Genomic DNA, 17,085 nt, shown 5'->3' with positions numbered 1-17,085 from the left:
GACCTAAGGCTCTTATCTCCAATTAACCTCTAGAAAATGAGAAGTGGGGCTTGACTCAAGGGTAGGGCTGTAGCCTCGAGCTGAAGACAATGCCCAGGCCCAGGGGTAGGGTGGTAGCCTCGAGCTGAAGGGCTCCAGGACAGCATCCAGGCCCATGATTACACACACACACACACACACACACACACACACACACACACACACACACACACACATACACAAGTATTCTGTCACAAAATGGCTGGGCCTGAGTGTGGCAAAATGTGCTCAGGTATGACAGTGACATCAGGAATGTCAGTGAGGCCCTTCCATGCTGAGCAAAGTAAACAAAGCATTCACCTGGTGGATGAGGTTCTTGACACCAAGAGCACTCCAGCCAATATGCAATACCCTGAGGATTGTGGTGATGAGGCTTCTATCTGTCAGGGTATGGAATTATAGATATGTAATGGGAGAAATTTTGGAAAAAAATCTGTGGTCCTACTTTGAAATAGGAATGATCAGGATGAATTCGAATTTTGAACAGATAAGTTTAAACTCAAATGTCTTTCTCAATCATAGAAAGCATTGATTGAAGTATTTGAAGCATATTCTCAAATAGAATCTCATATTCAGTATGCCCATTAAGATCAATAAAGGAGCCGCAGATTAAGAAATATGATAAAGGAAAAAACAGAACAATTCAGGAGATCTTAAAATACTCCCATGTCAGAAAATGAAGTTAGTATTTGAGGGAATTTGTCTTCAGACTCTGGAGAGGAAAGCTTGTAAACCTGATCTACAGCATGATGAGAGAGACAGTGTGATGAGTTCAAACATGATTTTAGAACATTCAGATGAAAAATTCACCATGCTTCAGGTTCACATCAATCAAATGTAGACAATAATAATAAAAGTAATAATAGGGTGGCTTTGGAGATTAAGGGAGGTACCACACTCGGAGTTCCCAAAATAGTGTCTGATGTACAGGGAAATGTCATATAAATAACCATATTTTCACTTAAAACAATTGGATTTAGAAATACTTAGCTGAGGAGGAATGAACCGGTGCAGAAGAACGACATAAATCACAGTAAGATGAAACAGGACACATGAAGTTCATGGCCTATTGTGAAGACATATTAGGGAAAGATTACATAGAAGGTATGCAGTAGAAAGGAAGTCATGGCTTAATAACTGAGCTGCTAAATGGCCCCATAAATATTAGTTTTTCCTGGTTTAAAGAAATAGTATCATACCCATATTTTTCTAGGTAGTCTACAAGCAAAGCATTCTGCCCAGTCATATCAAATATGGACCCATTAATGTTTTTTTCTGTCATAATTGTCTTTGTGAGCAATAATCTTCTTTTAAAATATTGTTTTGAAAATTATATTTGTATAGTCATGATTTTACCCTTATAATTATTTGATCTCACATTTTATGGGTTTTTTTTGGTGAGCATAAGTGAATTATTCTACTTATTTTTTTCTTTCCCTTTATTTATGGAATTAAAAATACTATTAAAAGAAAGAAAGTTAGGCAAAGGAGCCATCTGACTGTAATTCCAGCCCTTGGTATCATTGCAAATTGGTGGCCAAATAGAAACATATATCCTGTATTGAGTAAGTTGACGATGACCCTCTTTTTCTGCATTGAGTAAGTTGAAGATGCTTCTTATCTGTAGCTATTCAAAATTTGAATTCATCCTGATCATTCCTATTTCAAACTGGTATCACAGATTTTTTCCAAAATTTCTCTAATTACATATCTATAATTCCCTACATTGACAGAAAGAAACCTCATCACCATAATCCTCAGGGTATTACATATTAGCTAGTATGTTTAACATAGTTTTTAGTATATTTGAAGAATCATGTGCTAAACTAGTCCTTACGTGTGTAGTTTATTTTCTTGGCAGGCTTAGCATTTCTACTTATTTCATTCATGATTCTTGTTCTATTTTATTTTTCCTGATATATTAATTTTTGTAATTGTCACTATTATATCAAGTAGTTGTAAAAACAGATTACAATTTCATGTCAGGTTATAGGGCAGTATTTCTTGATCAATGCAACTCTTCCATCATTCTTCCCCAATTTTCCTGCTCTAATCCCTACCCTCAGGTTACACAATTTAGTTTATACATAATGTGTATTGAATATAATGACTGCATGTTTTACTCTTCCTCAAGTAATCATTATTTTTAAATGATATTATCTTTGGTGAAAATGATTTTAGAAGTCATTATCTGTACATGCATTTCCTTTGAATCTATATTGATTATTTGCTTTTTGAAACATGGCTAAAATATTGAAATTTACAATTTTCAATAATTTACAAAAATAGTATGGTACAAAAGGAAAGAGCATAATTGGATTTTATTAATTAAATTCGGTTCTGATTTTGTAATATCTGCTTCAACTTTTATTACTTTTTCTTTATATGTTAATTTGTTCTCATGCTGAAAACAAAACTCATCTTTAATTTGTTAATTTTTCTTTCCACTTTTTATTTATTGTGATTTAAAGTCATTAAAACCTTTTTGTAGGAAAGATAGACATGTTAATGGTATTTGCATTCTTTTCTCTGAGCATTTTTTATTGTTATGTATAGAGTGATTACAGTTATATTTGCTGTGCATCACTTCTCACACATTGATACCTCATCTCATGTTTTTGTTCCCATTTTCCTCTCCCTACCTCCTTCCAATCATCTTGCTTTCCCCCTTCCCTTTCCTATTTCAAATAAATAAATAAATTATTATATACAATATGCCAGGTAACAAAGTCAAATACTGTTACAATGTGATTAACTAAAGGGCAACAAAAGAGAAGAAAAATAACATAGTACATTAAGAATAACAATCACACAATATAAACCTCTTGTTTCAATATCCTGGAGATCTTTTATTTAGCCTCATCCTATATGGCCTTATGTATCTAGGTTTTGCGCTATCACAATCCCCTGCTAAGAGAGTGCTAAGTGTGTACTAATTATTACAAATGAAAGAAGTCATTTAGCCTATGTCTGGCTTACTTCACTTAATATGATTTTTTCCCCAAGTCTTTCCATTTCCTTACAAATGGGGCAATGTCCTTCTTTCTGATGACAGCATAAAATTCCATTGTGTATAAGTACCACATCTTCTTGATCCATTTATCCACTGAGGGGCATTTGGGTTGGTTCTACATCTTTGCTATGGTAAATAGTGCTTCAATGAATATTGTTGTGCTAGTGGATTTAGTATGTCCTTGTTTCTAGATGATTGAGTAAATGCCAATAGTGGAATTGCTGGTCATAGGGGAGCTCTGTTTAATCTTTTTTTTTTTTTGCTTCTCAAAATATAATTTAAAACTATTTTGTACCAGTACAATATATTAATTTTACAAACCTAAAATTTTATCAAAACATTTGCAAAAACCACACATTCTACTTCAGCTTCATTGCACAATATCTATAAGACAATATTAATTTTTGAATTAGAAAACATAAAAATGCTTTCAATATAGTAGAGACGATCTGATTTTAAAGACAATACTCTGTAAGAATGTCTACCCAGAAAATAACAAACTTTCACAGCATACCAAGAGCACCACATATGCTTCAGCAAATCCAGTACAAAGCTCTGTTTAAAACCAGTCCAAAATACGTAATCCAAAGTGTAGCATCATTCTTCATTAGAAATCTAGACACCACTCAAGGGAGTTTCGTACACTTGAAAAACCTGTTTCATTATGAGCATTCTGAATATCTCCTACATATCAAAAACAACACTTCCAACTTAATAGTCATTTTACAAGTATTTCCTTCATGCTTGCTAAGTCTGGCAACTGTTTTGAATGACTATTCGCTATTTTACTAATTCTTGACATAAATGTGAGATATCGTATTTAACTTTTCTCATGCAGGCCATAAGTTAAAAAAAAAAAAAAGGTAATTTCCCAAGCCACAAAGGCATAAAGTTGAAAAGACTTGAAATTGAGACAACATGCCTTAACAGAAAAAAGACATGTAATCTATGTATGTATCAAGCAATCTGCTGGATCCTTGTTCTAATAAGTGAGGGTTTTTCTATGACATGTGTTGTGGGGACCATCACATTAGGAAAATGGGCCGACTTGCCTAGTTGGGAGGTTTGGCTGTGGTTTGTGATGTAAAATAAGGCTACCTCGAACTCAGGGATTGGCCCTGCCACCCTCTCTGACCACACCTACATCCCCTTGCCCAGCCCACCTGTACCCCTGATAGACTCCTGCATCTTACTTTAGTCCCTTGTACTTCTGGAATAAAGGAATTCCTCTGTGACAGTCTCCCTCGCGCATCTGTGTCTTCCCTCTGGAGAGGGAGGGCTGGGTGAAGGTGGCCAGTCGGCCCTAAACTTTCTTGGTCGTCTTAGTCTGGGCGTGTTTTCCTTGCCTCTCCTGCGGGTCAGGAAGCAAGAAGCGCTAAAAACCCTGACAATGTGTAACTCCATTAAGAATGTGTATGTGAACATTTTTTCTCCTTTTCATCTCCAGATTATGTTTATTATCTGAGGTGAATTAAATGCCTGCCATGGGTGGTGTATGTATTTTAACACCTCATTGTTATCTAGGTCCAGGGTAATATCCCACTACAATCCATCACAGTCTTATTACCTAAGTTGGCTTAGGATTCCAGTTTAGTGTTTGTATTTTAATCCTGATTACACTACAGAGCAAGTGGGACACCTACCACCCTAACTCTGGGAAAATAAACTAATATACAACCATATAAATGAAGCCATCTCGACAGTCTTGACACTAAATTATATACGATGCAAATTTGTAAACTGATTTTTGTAAAGGATGTATTTGTTTCCTATCTGCATAAACTAAAATGGGTCATGAATAGTCTATGTTTAGTCTTTTTTTTATTATTTATTTTTTATTGTAATTAGTAAAAGGGTTACATGATATTTGCCAGATAGAAGGTGCATTAATTCACATACATTGATACCCTTTCACATGTCTTGGTACCCGTTTCCCTCCCCCCCACCCCCCCACCCGTCTTGGTTTTCCCCCCTTCCCTATCAAATTTCAAATATCCAAATACAAATAAATTCAATATATCAGATAACAAAGTGAGATACTATACCAATATGAGATAACCAAGGGACAGCAAAGGAGATGAGAGACAACATAGCACATTAAGGACAACAATCCATTATATGGCTTTTGTTTCACTATCCTGGAGGTCCTTTCAATTAGCTTCACATTATATGTCCTTATCTATCAAGATTTTGCTCTATTGCAAATCTCTGCTAGTAGAGCCCAAGGTTTCTACTGATTATGACGAATGAGGGAAACCATTGAGCCTAAGTTCCTTTGAGTCTGGCTTACTTCACTTAATATGATTTTTTCTAAGTCTTTCCATTTCCTAACAAATGGGGCGATGTCATTCTTTCTGACAGCAGCATAGAATTCCATTGTGTACAAATACCACAACTTGTTGATCCACTCATCAACTGAGGGACATCTAGGTTGGTTCCATATCTTTGCTATGGTGAATAGTGCTGCAATGAACATTGTTGTGCTAGTGGGTTTAGTATGTCCTTGTTTCTGGGTGGTTGGGTAAATGCCAAGTAGTGGAATTCCTGGGTCATAGGGGAGTTCTATGTTTAGCCTTTTGAGGCACTGCCACACTGCTTTCCATAGTGGTTGAACGAGTTTGCACTCCCACCAACAGTGTAGTAGTGATCCCTCCTGGCCACATCCCCTCCAGCATCTGTTGTCATTCGTTTTACTGATCCTGGCCATTCTAACTGGAGTGAGGTGGAATCTTAGAGTTGTTTTGATTTGCATTTCTTTTATGACCAGAGATGTTGAGCATTTCTTCATGTGTCTATAGGCCATTTTTGTTTCTTCTTCAGAGAAGACTCTCTTTAAGTCTTTGGCCCATTTTTTAATGGGATGGTTGTTACTTTGGAGGTTAGTTTTGGAGTGATTCAATTTTTTGAGTTGTTGATATATTTTAGATATGAGGCCTTTGTCCGTTGTTTGGTTGGTGAAGATCTTCTCCCACTCTGTATGCTTCCTGATTAGTTTACTAGCTATGTCCTTTGCCATACAAAAGCTCTGCAGTTTAATGCAGTCCCACTTATCCAGCCTTTCTCTGATTTGTTGTGATTCTTGGTCCTTATTAAGAAAGTTTCGACCTGTGCCAAGGAGGCCTAGTGTATCTCCTATTCTTTCCTGTAGAGTTTTCAGTGTGTCAGCTTTTACCTCCAGGTCTTTGATCCATTTAGAGTTAATTCTAGTGCAAGGTGACAAAGATGGATCCAGCTTTAGTTTTCTGCAGGTGCTTAACCAGTTCTGCCAGCACAACATGTTGAAGAGGCTCTTTCTTCCATTCTATTTTTTTGGCTCCCTTGTCAAAGATTAGGTGGCCATAGGTCTGTGGTTTAATATCTGGGTCCTCAGTTCTATTCCATTGGTCATTAGGCCTGTTCTTGTGCCAGTACCAAGCTGTTTTGAGAATTATAGCTCTGTAATAGAGTCTAAAGTTTGGAATTGAAATTCCTCCTGTGCTGTTCTTTCTGCTAAGAAGTGTTTTTGCTATACGGGGTCTTTTATTATTCCATATGAAATTTTGGATTGCCTCTTCTATTTCTTTAAAGAATGACATTGGGATGTTGATGGGTATTGCATTGAATTTGTAGTTAGCCCTTGGCAAGATTGTCATTTTCACAATGTTGATTCTTCCAATCCAGGAGCATGGGAGGTTTTTGCATTTCCTTAGTTCTGCTTTAATTTCCTTTTTTAGGGTTTTAAAGTTTTCGTCAAAAAGGTCCTTTACATTCTTAGTTAAGCTAATTCCTAGGTACTTTATTTTCTTTGAGGCTATTGTGAAAGGAGTTGCTTTCCTGATTATTGCCTCGTTCCTCTCACTGTTGGCATAAGGAAGGCAGTTGATTTTTGAGGGTTGATTTTATAGCCCGCTACTCTTCCAAAGCTTTGAATCAGCTCAAGGAGCTTGGGAGTAGAGTCTATAGGATTCTTTAAATACAGAATCATGTCATCTGCAAAGAGGGATAGTTTTATTTCCTCTTTCCCTACTTGGATCCCCTTTATGCTTGCTTCTTTCCTTATTGCACTGGCTAGGAATTATAGTACTATGTTAAAGAGGAGTGGAGAGAGTGGGCATCCTTGTCTCGTTCCTGATTTTAGGGGGAATGGCTTTAGATTTTCACCATTAAGTGTAATACTAGCAGTAGGTTTCTCATACACAGCCTTTATTACATTGAGGAATGTTCCATGGATTCCTAGTTTCTCCAGAGCTTTTAACATAAAGGGGTGTTGGATCTTGTCAAATGCCTTTTCCGTGTCTATTGAGACAATCATGTGATTTTTGTCCTTGCTCCTGTTGATGTCTTGCATTATATTAATTGATTTGCGTATGTTGAACCAGCTTTGCCTCCCTGTGATGAATCCAGTTTGATCATAGTGTATAATTTTTTTTGATGAGTTGTTGTAGACGGTTGGCCAGTATTTTGTTGAGAAGTTTTGCATGGATGTTCATCAAAGATATAGGTCTATAGTTCTCTTTCTTTGATGAATCTCTGTCTGGTTTGGGGATGAGGGTTATACTGGCTTCATAGAATGAGTTTGGTAAGGAACCTTCATTTTCAATTTCGTTGAAGAGCTTGAGGAGTATTGGTGTGAGTTCTGCTTTGAAGACCTTATAGAATTCAGCTGTGAATCCATCTGGCCCTGGGCTTTTCTTAGGTGGAAGTTCTCTAATTGCCATTTCTATTTCAGAGCTTGAAATAGGCCTGTTGAGTTGGCTTAGTTCTTCTTGGTTCAGTGTGGGTATGTTAATATTGGCTAGGAATTCATCCATTTCATCTAGATTCTCAAATTTGTTGGCATAAAGGTTTGAGAAGTATTCCCTCATGATATTCTGGATCTTGGTAATTTCTGTCGTGATATTACCATTTTCATCTGCGATTTTGTTTATTTCGATATGCTCTCTTCTTTTTTTGGTAAGATTTGCTAAGGGCTTGTCAATTTTGTTAATTCTTTCAAAGAACCAACTCCTTGTTTTGTTGATTCTTTCTATAGTTTTTTTGGATTCCAAATCATTTAATTCTGCTTTGATTTTAATTATTTGCTTTCTTCTACTGGGATTAGGGTTGGTTTGTTGCTCTTTTTCAGGAGCTTAAGGTGAGACATTAACTTGTTGGTTTGCAATTTTTCCAACTTGTTGTAGGCACTCAGCGCTATAAATTTTCCTCTGAGTACTGCCTTTGCTGTGTCCCAAAGGAGTTGGTATTTTGTGTGCTCCTTACTGTTAAATTTCATAAACTGTTGGATTTCTGTTCTGATCTCTTCGATGACCCATTTGTGATTCAACAATGTGTTGTTCAGTCTCCATGAGTTACAGGGTTTTCGTTGGTGGAGATGTGTGTTCAGTTCCAATTTGATGCCTTTGTGGTCTGAGAGTGTGCATGGAATAATTTCTGTGTTTCTGAATCTGTTCAGGTTTGTTTTATGGCCTAAGATGTGATCTATTTTGGAAAATGTTCCATGTGCTGCTGAGAAAAACGTATATTGTGTTGTTGCTGGGTGGAATATTCTGCAGATGTCTGTTAGATCTAGTTGGTCTATATAGTTGTTCAAGTTCTAAGGTTTCTCTGTTGAGTTTTTGCCTTGTTGATCTGTCCATAGGTGAAAGTGGTGTGTTAAAGCCACCGACAATCACTGTATTTCTATGTTTAGTCTTTTGAGGATCAGTTATACTGCTTTCTTAATGGCTGAACGAGTTTATACTCCCACCAACAGTGTAGAAGTGATCCCTCCTGGCCATATTCCCTCCAGCATCTGTTGTTATTAGATTTCTTGATCATAGCCATTCTAACTGGAGGGAGGTAGAATCTCAGAGTTGTTTTTATTTGCATTTCTTTTATGGCCAGAGATGTGGAGTATTTCTGCATGTGCCTATATGCCATTCTTAATCTTTTTTCAGAGAAGTCTCTCTTTAAGTCTTCGGTCCATCTTTTAATGGGATGGTTATTTATTTGAAGACTTGTTTTGGAGAGATACGACTTTTTTAGCTATATATATATTTTAGATACGAGGCCTTTGAAAGTTGATTTTTCAGTTTTCTAAGGTTGGATACTCAAAGTAATACATTATGGCAAGAAACTATGCATCATTTAAATGTAAAATGTTAGCATTTCAATTTGACCTCCTAAAATGGTCATAATTTTATTATTGCTAACAGATAATTATGATATACATGTTATTAATCATTTCATTATATCTTTGCTTTGTTTACTCTTCACATGTGAAAAATGATTTACTAAGTTTTCCTTCTAGAAGTTACTTTCACTCTTCTTCAATTCTTATTGTTTTTCTGTCATGAATATTCTTGTTATACTTCTAAGGTCAATCTGAAACACGACCTGAAACCTAATTAGTAGTGAAAGGATTTGTAAAATAGTAACATAAAATTGTAATACAAATATCAAGGTAGGACTAGTGGAAGCATTAGGAAATTTATCTCATGTGTGTCAATGAGATTTGATGGCAAAAAAATCATAGAAAAGACAGGCAAAGAACTAGACGGTAAGACATGGCAGTTAGGGAGGCATAGGGAATATTTTTATTGACAGCGATAGCAAGTGAGATCCTTGACATGTATGGAATAAGTAACAATATTCCTAATGAATCCAACTTGTAACCAGTTAAGAAAAGATGCGCTGTTCTTTATAATCTATCATTTTAATTGCTTATTCTTTCATTCCATTTATATTGCGAATGTAAAAAAGAACAAGAAAAAAATATAAACTACTTTCAAGATCTAAGAAATACGTTAGTAGCTCACTTGGAGTGATTCTAGTTGCTTCTTTCCTGTATATTTTGGGCATACACTGATTTTTGTTCAGAACAATATGATCATAGAGATTTTATATGTTAACTTAGATTGTCTGCAGCCTTTAATAAGATATGATATAAAATGTCTCCCAGGTTGTTAGAATGGTTTCACATGTCATTGTATCATCCTCTAGTGAGGTCATAAGGAAAGGCTGTCTAGGCCCCAAACCCTGATCACTCTTGCTTAAATCCTTTTCCCTCATAGAGTGTGTTTGTCCAGTTTTCAAATACAACCTCTTTCATGAACTTTTTTGAGTAATCCAACATGTCAATGACAACTCAGTAAATGCTGAGGTCCACAAGATTAATAGATTTCATGAAGCTTAATAATTAAAGCATTCTAACCTGTTAATGTTATGAAACGAAAGGAGAAACAGCCCAATAACAATGTAGCCAGAAGACAGGCATTCCTTTCAATGCAAGGATCCTTGAGTCCGCAGTTCTCAAGATTAGATGATTTTGTCACCTTAATTTTGCATTAGAAAGTTCTGTTCTTGTGATAATTTCAGAACCTCCTCATCCAATTTTCACACTATTTTTGAATTATACCAAGGCAGGAGTCTGTGTAGAGGAATATCGATGTCAAAACTATTTTGTGAGGCTGGGAGTTTGGCCTAGTGGTAGAGTGCTTGCCTAGCATGCACAAAGACCCGGGTTCGATTCCTCGGTACCACATATATAGAAAAAAGCCGAAAGTGGTGCTGAGGCTCAGGTGGTAGAGCTCTAGCCTTGAGAAAGTCCAAGGACAGTGTTCAGGCCCTGAGCTGAAGCCCAGGACTGGCTAAAAAAAAAAACATACAAAAAAAACAAAAAACACTATTTTGTGAATAATGTGAAGAAAAGAGAGGAAGAAAAGAGAAAGAACCAGAGAGAGAGAGACAGAGAAAGAGACAGAGAGAGACAGCGAGACAGTGAGAGGAGAGATCCCCCAAATACTCCTTTTATTGTCATAAAAAAACATGAATTCATTCATGTGACATACTTTTTCCTAAAATGTCCTTCCACTGAAGAGTCATGCTAGCAATTTGTACTTCAGTGTGGTCAGAGAAATGACCCTTGGAATCCTTTCAATTTCTTCCCTTCTGTTTCATTCTTGCTCTGTTTTCTATCCATGTTTTTTTTCTTTTTGTCTTTTTTTTGTTGTTGTTAGTTGGCATTCTGTACAAACTACTGTTGTTACCTTTGGTTATGATTTTATATTTTAACCTTATTTCCTCCTTGACATTTACCTTTCCATCCATGATCTGTTTTTCCATAGCAGCATGAACTTCTTCTCCTTCAGTGCTCACATAATAATAAGCTTAGAAACAGGGATGTGGGGTGTTCACAGCCCTGTCTCCCCAACCACTGTTGAGTCTGCAATGTTAGAACTATTATTATCTTACATTTACCTTCTTTGGAGTTGTGCCTGTGAAAGAAGTAATACATGCTTTCTATACTCTCATACTTCCCCTTTAACTTCCTGTGTTGCTTTTTTTTTGTTTTGCAAAAATTATGGCCAGAAAAAACAAATATTGCTTCAACAGCAAGTTCCAAGTATTATGCACAGACATGCTTTTGTATATAACAATCATTTTTGAGTTAGTCAGCTTTAAAGAATGGTTAGTAGAAGAAATCACATAGATGCAAAACATGTGAAGTTAAATATTTTGTATTTCGACTTTCTTACTTGTTCAGAAATGTCAGAGAAGGAAAATATCCTAAGAGATATTTGTTCTTGCACTTTGAACATTAGTGCAGTAGTGTTGAGGAAGGCTGTGGACATAGTTTACACTTAGATTAAAATAATAATATTGTTTCACCTGAATATTTTCTGAAAACTAGACTTGTTTCCTTTCAGAGAAATAGTTAACTATTTACAAGACAGCCATGCTAGGTTGACTTTGACAAGTAAGCCTCGTTTCTCTCAGAATTATGTGTTTATATTTTAGAATACTGGATTTCCAGCCAAGAGATATTGAAAATTTTAACTTCCTCTGATACTAAGTAGGACATTGTGTGGGCAGCTTTGTTACTCAGCAGAATTATCTCCGTAGAATTATCAATCTGTGGTGATGAGTAATATCTCTTAACATTTTCCAAAGCCTATATACACATGAATCACCTTAAAGTCTTAGAAAAATGGGTGGGGTGATATGAAGCATGAATCAATGCTCACTCCATACAATAAATGACTCATTAATTTCAACCTAGAAAAGACCATGGTTTAAGGAACTGGTAGGTCTCAGAGTCTCAATAGTTTTTGCTTCAACAGTAATTACTGAGTACTGGCTGACTAAGATGATGCTTAGCTCCCAAGTACCAAAAAGTGAGATTGTTGTTCATTTGTTTTTGCTTTCTATAGAATTATTTTATTTTTAAAAATTTAATTTTATTGTCAGGGTGCTATACAGAGGGATTACAGTTACATGTATAAGGTGTTGAGTACATTTCTTGTTGATCATTGTTACCTCCTCCCATATTTTTCTCCCACTGTCCCTCCCCTGGACTCTCCCCACAAGTTGGGAAGTTCATTTCTAACATAGTGTCTTATGAGTATCACTGTTGCATTGGTTTGCGTTTTGTCCTTTGTCTCTCCCCATTGTGTTGTCTCTGCTTATTTCTTAAGTACCAGCTAAATCCACTCTATTTGATAACTAAATGCATTTATCTGAATACCAAAATCAAAAGAATTCCTCTAACGTGGCATGACTCATATGTGACTGTGCAGATTTAGGTTTGCTCTTGTAAGAACTTCTTGTATAACGTGTTGCTCTCAGAGACCATGCAATTTTAAATGCATAGAACAGATATAGAAACAAGAAAAGAACAATCAAAATACTAACAAATGTACAAGTAAACTGAACAGTATATAAAACAGGGTGTAGGGGCCGGGAGTTTGGCCTAGTGGTTAAAGTGCTTGCCTAGCATGCATGAAGACCCAGGTTCGATTCCTCAGTACCACATATAGAAAAAAGCCGGAAGTGGTGCTGAGGCTCAAGTGGTAGAGCTCTAGCCTTGAGAAAGTCCAAGGACAATGCTCAGGCCCTGAGCTCAAGCCCCAAGACTGGCAAAAAAAAAACAAAACCAAAAAAAAAACCAGGGTGTATATTGAAAAAAGGTTATCACTGTGCTCTTGGGACATCAGAATAGTATTGCATAACAAGATATATGGGTAACCATGAGTAAAAGTTTGTCTACCACATAATTTTTTTTAACAGCGATAAAATAGACTTTTATTTACTTTGTTGAATCAGAGGGTTATAAAAAAAAACCTTATTGCTAACGAAGATCTTGGGACAACAGAAAGATGTCTCCAAAGTCCAGTTATCTTGGAGTTTATTTCAACTAAGAGGAAAAGGTCATAATGTCTTCATGCAATACAGACTTGGTTCTTTAAATAACAATTGTGACAAATGGTAGAAGGAATTAAGAGACTGCTCTACCTGTGATCCATACAAAACATCAACATTCTGGGTTGTATATATTAAAGTAGTATCTCACTTTTGGAAACACTGTAATAGCCGATATATATGGGCATGCCGTAGGTGGGCATAGAAATGCAGTATTTTCTAAAGAAAGAAATCACACACACACACACACACACACACACACACACACACACACACACTATTCAGTTTCTTTAAAACCACTGAGCAAGAAAACCAACAATGAACTTCCATACTGATTTTACACAACTTCTATACAGTACCTTGACTTAAATCCAAGAGCAAAAGTGAAGACTCGCCTCCTCTATTTTTGGTAAACAACTGCATGGTAAACTTAGATGACTTTTCCCCTGGGTTTTACCTGGGCGTGGTCTTTTTAATATTTTATTTAAAAGAGGGCAGGTTTGGCACTTTTATACTGATGTCACCAATGTCAATGTTTCTCGGGATCTCTGGAAGATTCACGTTCTTTACAGCAGATACGGCACGGGCTGGAGCACCTGCCAAGCCAGCCTCTGACTTCTGGAGTTTGTTCTGCACGTCGATCTGCGTGACAATCTCATTCATGTTGGTCTCCAGCACCATCCCCCCCATCTCCATCTCGGCAAGAATATTGTGAACCTTGTCCACATGGGAATATCAAGTCCAGTTCACAGACGTTCTCAAAACACTTGTCCAACGTCTCCACAAACACCTGAATGAGGTCTAGAATGCCAAGTTCGCTTTCTGAGGAATCCACACAGAAGACAAAATACAGCGTTGCATAGTGTCTGTACATCAGCTTGTTGTCAGAGCCTCCAATTGACGGGGTGTAAACTCCACAGGCCACACAAAGTGGCACAGCTTAAGACTGGTTACCAAAGGCCTCCTTCCGGGAAGTTGCAGACATTCTCGTCTCTCTTGGACACCAGATGGAAGGTCTCCCTGATGATCGGCTGCTGTGTGTCTTCACTCGTGGTTGTTGAAGATGAGGATCGCCTTGATCATGGCTGGGTCTGGCCGGCCTGGGGGGGTCAGGGTGGGGATGGCGCCGGCCGGGCCTAGGGATGTCGCTGGCCAGCCTGTCTACCACATAATTTTAAAGCGCTATAACCATGAACTATTTCTTATTAGAGAATATTTAACAAAACTTCTGTGGAAGAACAGTTTAGAGTCAAGCTTTATGCAAAGCCACATGATTTAGGCTCCTTTAAAAGAGGTCACCATATAATGGAAAATTGTTAACAGGAAAAATAGAAATTTGTGTTTTAAATGTATAAACTAAATGAAGATTTATTCTCTGGAAGTTTGCTGCTTGTGTAAGCATTCAATTTTGAGACTTTCTACTCCCACTTCATTCTAAATAAATTCCCCTGTCCTCCATATATATATATATATATATATATATATATATATATATATATATATATATTTGTATTGTAGTTTGAACTTAGGGCCTTGTACCAAGTCCTTGTCATTTAGCTTGGGCCAGAAATGAAATTACTGAATACAAATTCTTAGCAAAGGCGTAAAAATTAATACTCAAATAATAGTTTTTTCCATAAATGGGGCTAGCTAGTATGAGTTTATATATACATATACACATATATTACACAAATGTATGTGCATATGTCTTTATATACATATATTTATATATAAAAATTTAACTTTGATGCTATCTTATACCACAACTAATGTTAATTTGCAAGGTGCCATAGAACCTAATGTAATTTATAATTATAAATTTATATAATACTTACGTAAGCTGCATTTACTTAGATATGCAGTAAGCCCCTAATATGATCTCATCAAAATTAATTAATTTTCTCATTAAATATGTAAATATCCAGATAATAGTGTGAGAGAATATTCACAGACTATTTACTTTCAGAATACACAGAGAATATAAACTATTCACTAGTTAAAGAAATATCAACAACCAAGATTTTTAAGGAACAAAAGCCTGAGTAGATATTTCTAAAAATGAAAAGATATATGGTTGACCAGTGCACATACACAATGTTGCACATCACTATTGTTTTTGAAAGAAATGTAAATTATAATGTCATTACACTTTTGTCCTCATTACAATAAGATAATATGTTACTATTGAGGCTAATATATCCCAAATACCTATATACCCAAATTCTCTATCAATCTGAAAATATAAAACTGTTCAGCACCGTTCTTCTCATTTTATTGCAGGGGAGACAGGTATAGTAACTTATCACAAACCTGGGATGATATCCATTCCATACCATAGGATTAGACACTTTGAAATTTTATGGAAGCAAAATTACCCATATTAAGTTTTGTGTTTCTTTTCTATTTTCTTCTTTCATATCCTACACTATCTTCAGATTGTAATGAACAACACATTTCTAAAAGCAATGCATTAAGATTACATAAAACTATTGATTGAAAAATGTAAGCTATATTTTGACTATTTTCATTCAAAAAAGTGAAAATGCAGTATTCTTAGAAATAAATGGTCAGCCAAGGGCTAGGGGGCTAGTTCAAGTGGTAGAACAGTTGTCTGGTAAGAAGTGATCCTTCAGTTTAGGCTGCATTGGTACCAAAATGTGAAAGGGTATCAATACATGGGAATTAATGCACCATCTATCTGGCAAATATCATGTAACCCTTCTATTAATTACAATAAAAAATATATGAAAAAAATGGTAAATAAGAACGGTTAAATGATTCCCCCATTGAGCCATTTTTAAATAGTCTTATTTTAAAACATTTTGTGATATTCTCAGAATATTATGTTCATTATAAATGCTGAATATAAATAGAATATATGTTTGTGTATGTCTGTAAAAACACATACTCTAGTTTGCTAAATATATCATGATATATTTACTTTTGTTTCACAAAACCATCTGGTAAATGACCATTACAAACATCTTTTAAGCCTCATCAAGCCAAGGAAAGTGTTAAGCACATGAAGGAAATTCATCAAATGCATACCAAGTGAATTCCATGCTCTACAAATGTTTATCTCTCTGGGAAATACATATCACCTTTATATTTGAGGCATGTATCTACATGAATAAAAGTTAAGCTTTTTGTTGTTTATTTTGTTGTTTTTTCATATTAATGTATGTAGCTATTATTACTGTGAATACATTCAGTCTGTGATAACTCATGGTTTATATTTGATAAAGGCTAATTTACACTATTCATGATGAATGTCAGAATTAAGAAAATGTTCAAGTCAATATTATTCTGAATTATATATTTTATAAGCAATTTTCCATATTCATGGATATAGTGATGTTTCTGGATAGAATACTCTATAGAAATATTTCTATATTTAGAAATGTATTAGTATAATAGAAATCTTGTAACATTTGTTACATTGTCAATATTTTCCGCAATTGACAGAAATGTATGACATGTACTGAATTATCTATAATAGATGAAAATTTTTGTTTTGTTATTTAATTAGGAAAGAATATGAGACTCATATTTTGGTATCTAACAGTCACACTCATATCTTGATAACAGCATTATGTTTATACTGTGAGTCTACAAAATTCCATTTGCCATTGATGAGGAAAGAAATTTAGAGATATTTTCTGTGATGATGTTGCAGAAACATCAACAATATTCTGTTCTTTTGTTAAAATGAGAGAAGGCACTTCATGAACTTTAAGGGATAAATGGAAAAGCAGATTTGTTTTACTGGGCATGCTAAGTATTCATCAAGACAAGATTGATGATGCATGGATGGCAAATGCGATTTTAAAACAAAACATTGAGAAGCTATTCAAATTTTAAATACATTTCTCAGA

The 17,085-nt window shown here is 35.6% G+C and overlaps 1 pseudogene; it reads right to left on the bottom strand.

Moving 5' to 3' along the window:
• Window positions 1–13,074: 13,074 nt before the first annotated feature.
• Window positions 13,075–14,293, bottom strand: LOC150059588 (AP-3 complex subunit sigma-1-like; annotated as a pseudogene).
• Between the last annotated feature and the right edge of the window lie 2,792 nt (window positions 14,294–17,085).

The sequence above is a fragment of the Megascapheus bottae genome, chromosome 8 (genome assembly GCF_031878675.1).
Source record: "Megascapheus bottae isolate mThoBot1 chromosome 8, mThoBot2.hap1, whole genome shotgun sequence".
NCBI lineage: Eukaryota > Metazoa > Chordata > Mammalia > Rodentia > Geomyidae > Megascapheus > Megascapheus bottae.
The sequence above is the reverse complement of the archived record's forward strand: the minus strand, read 5'-3'. Positions and strand labels throughout refer to the sequence as shown.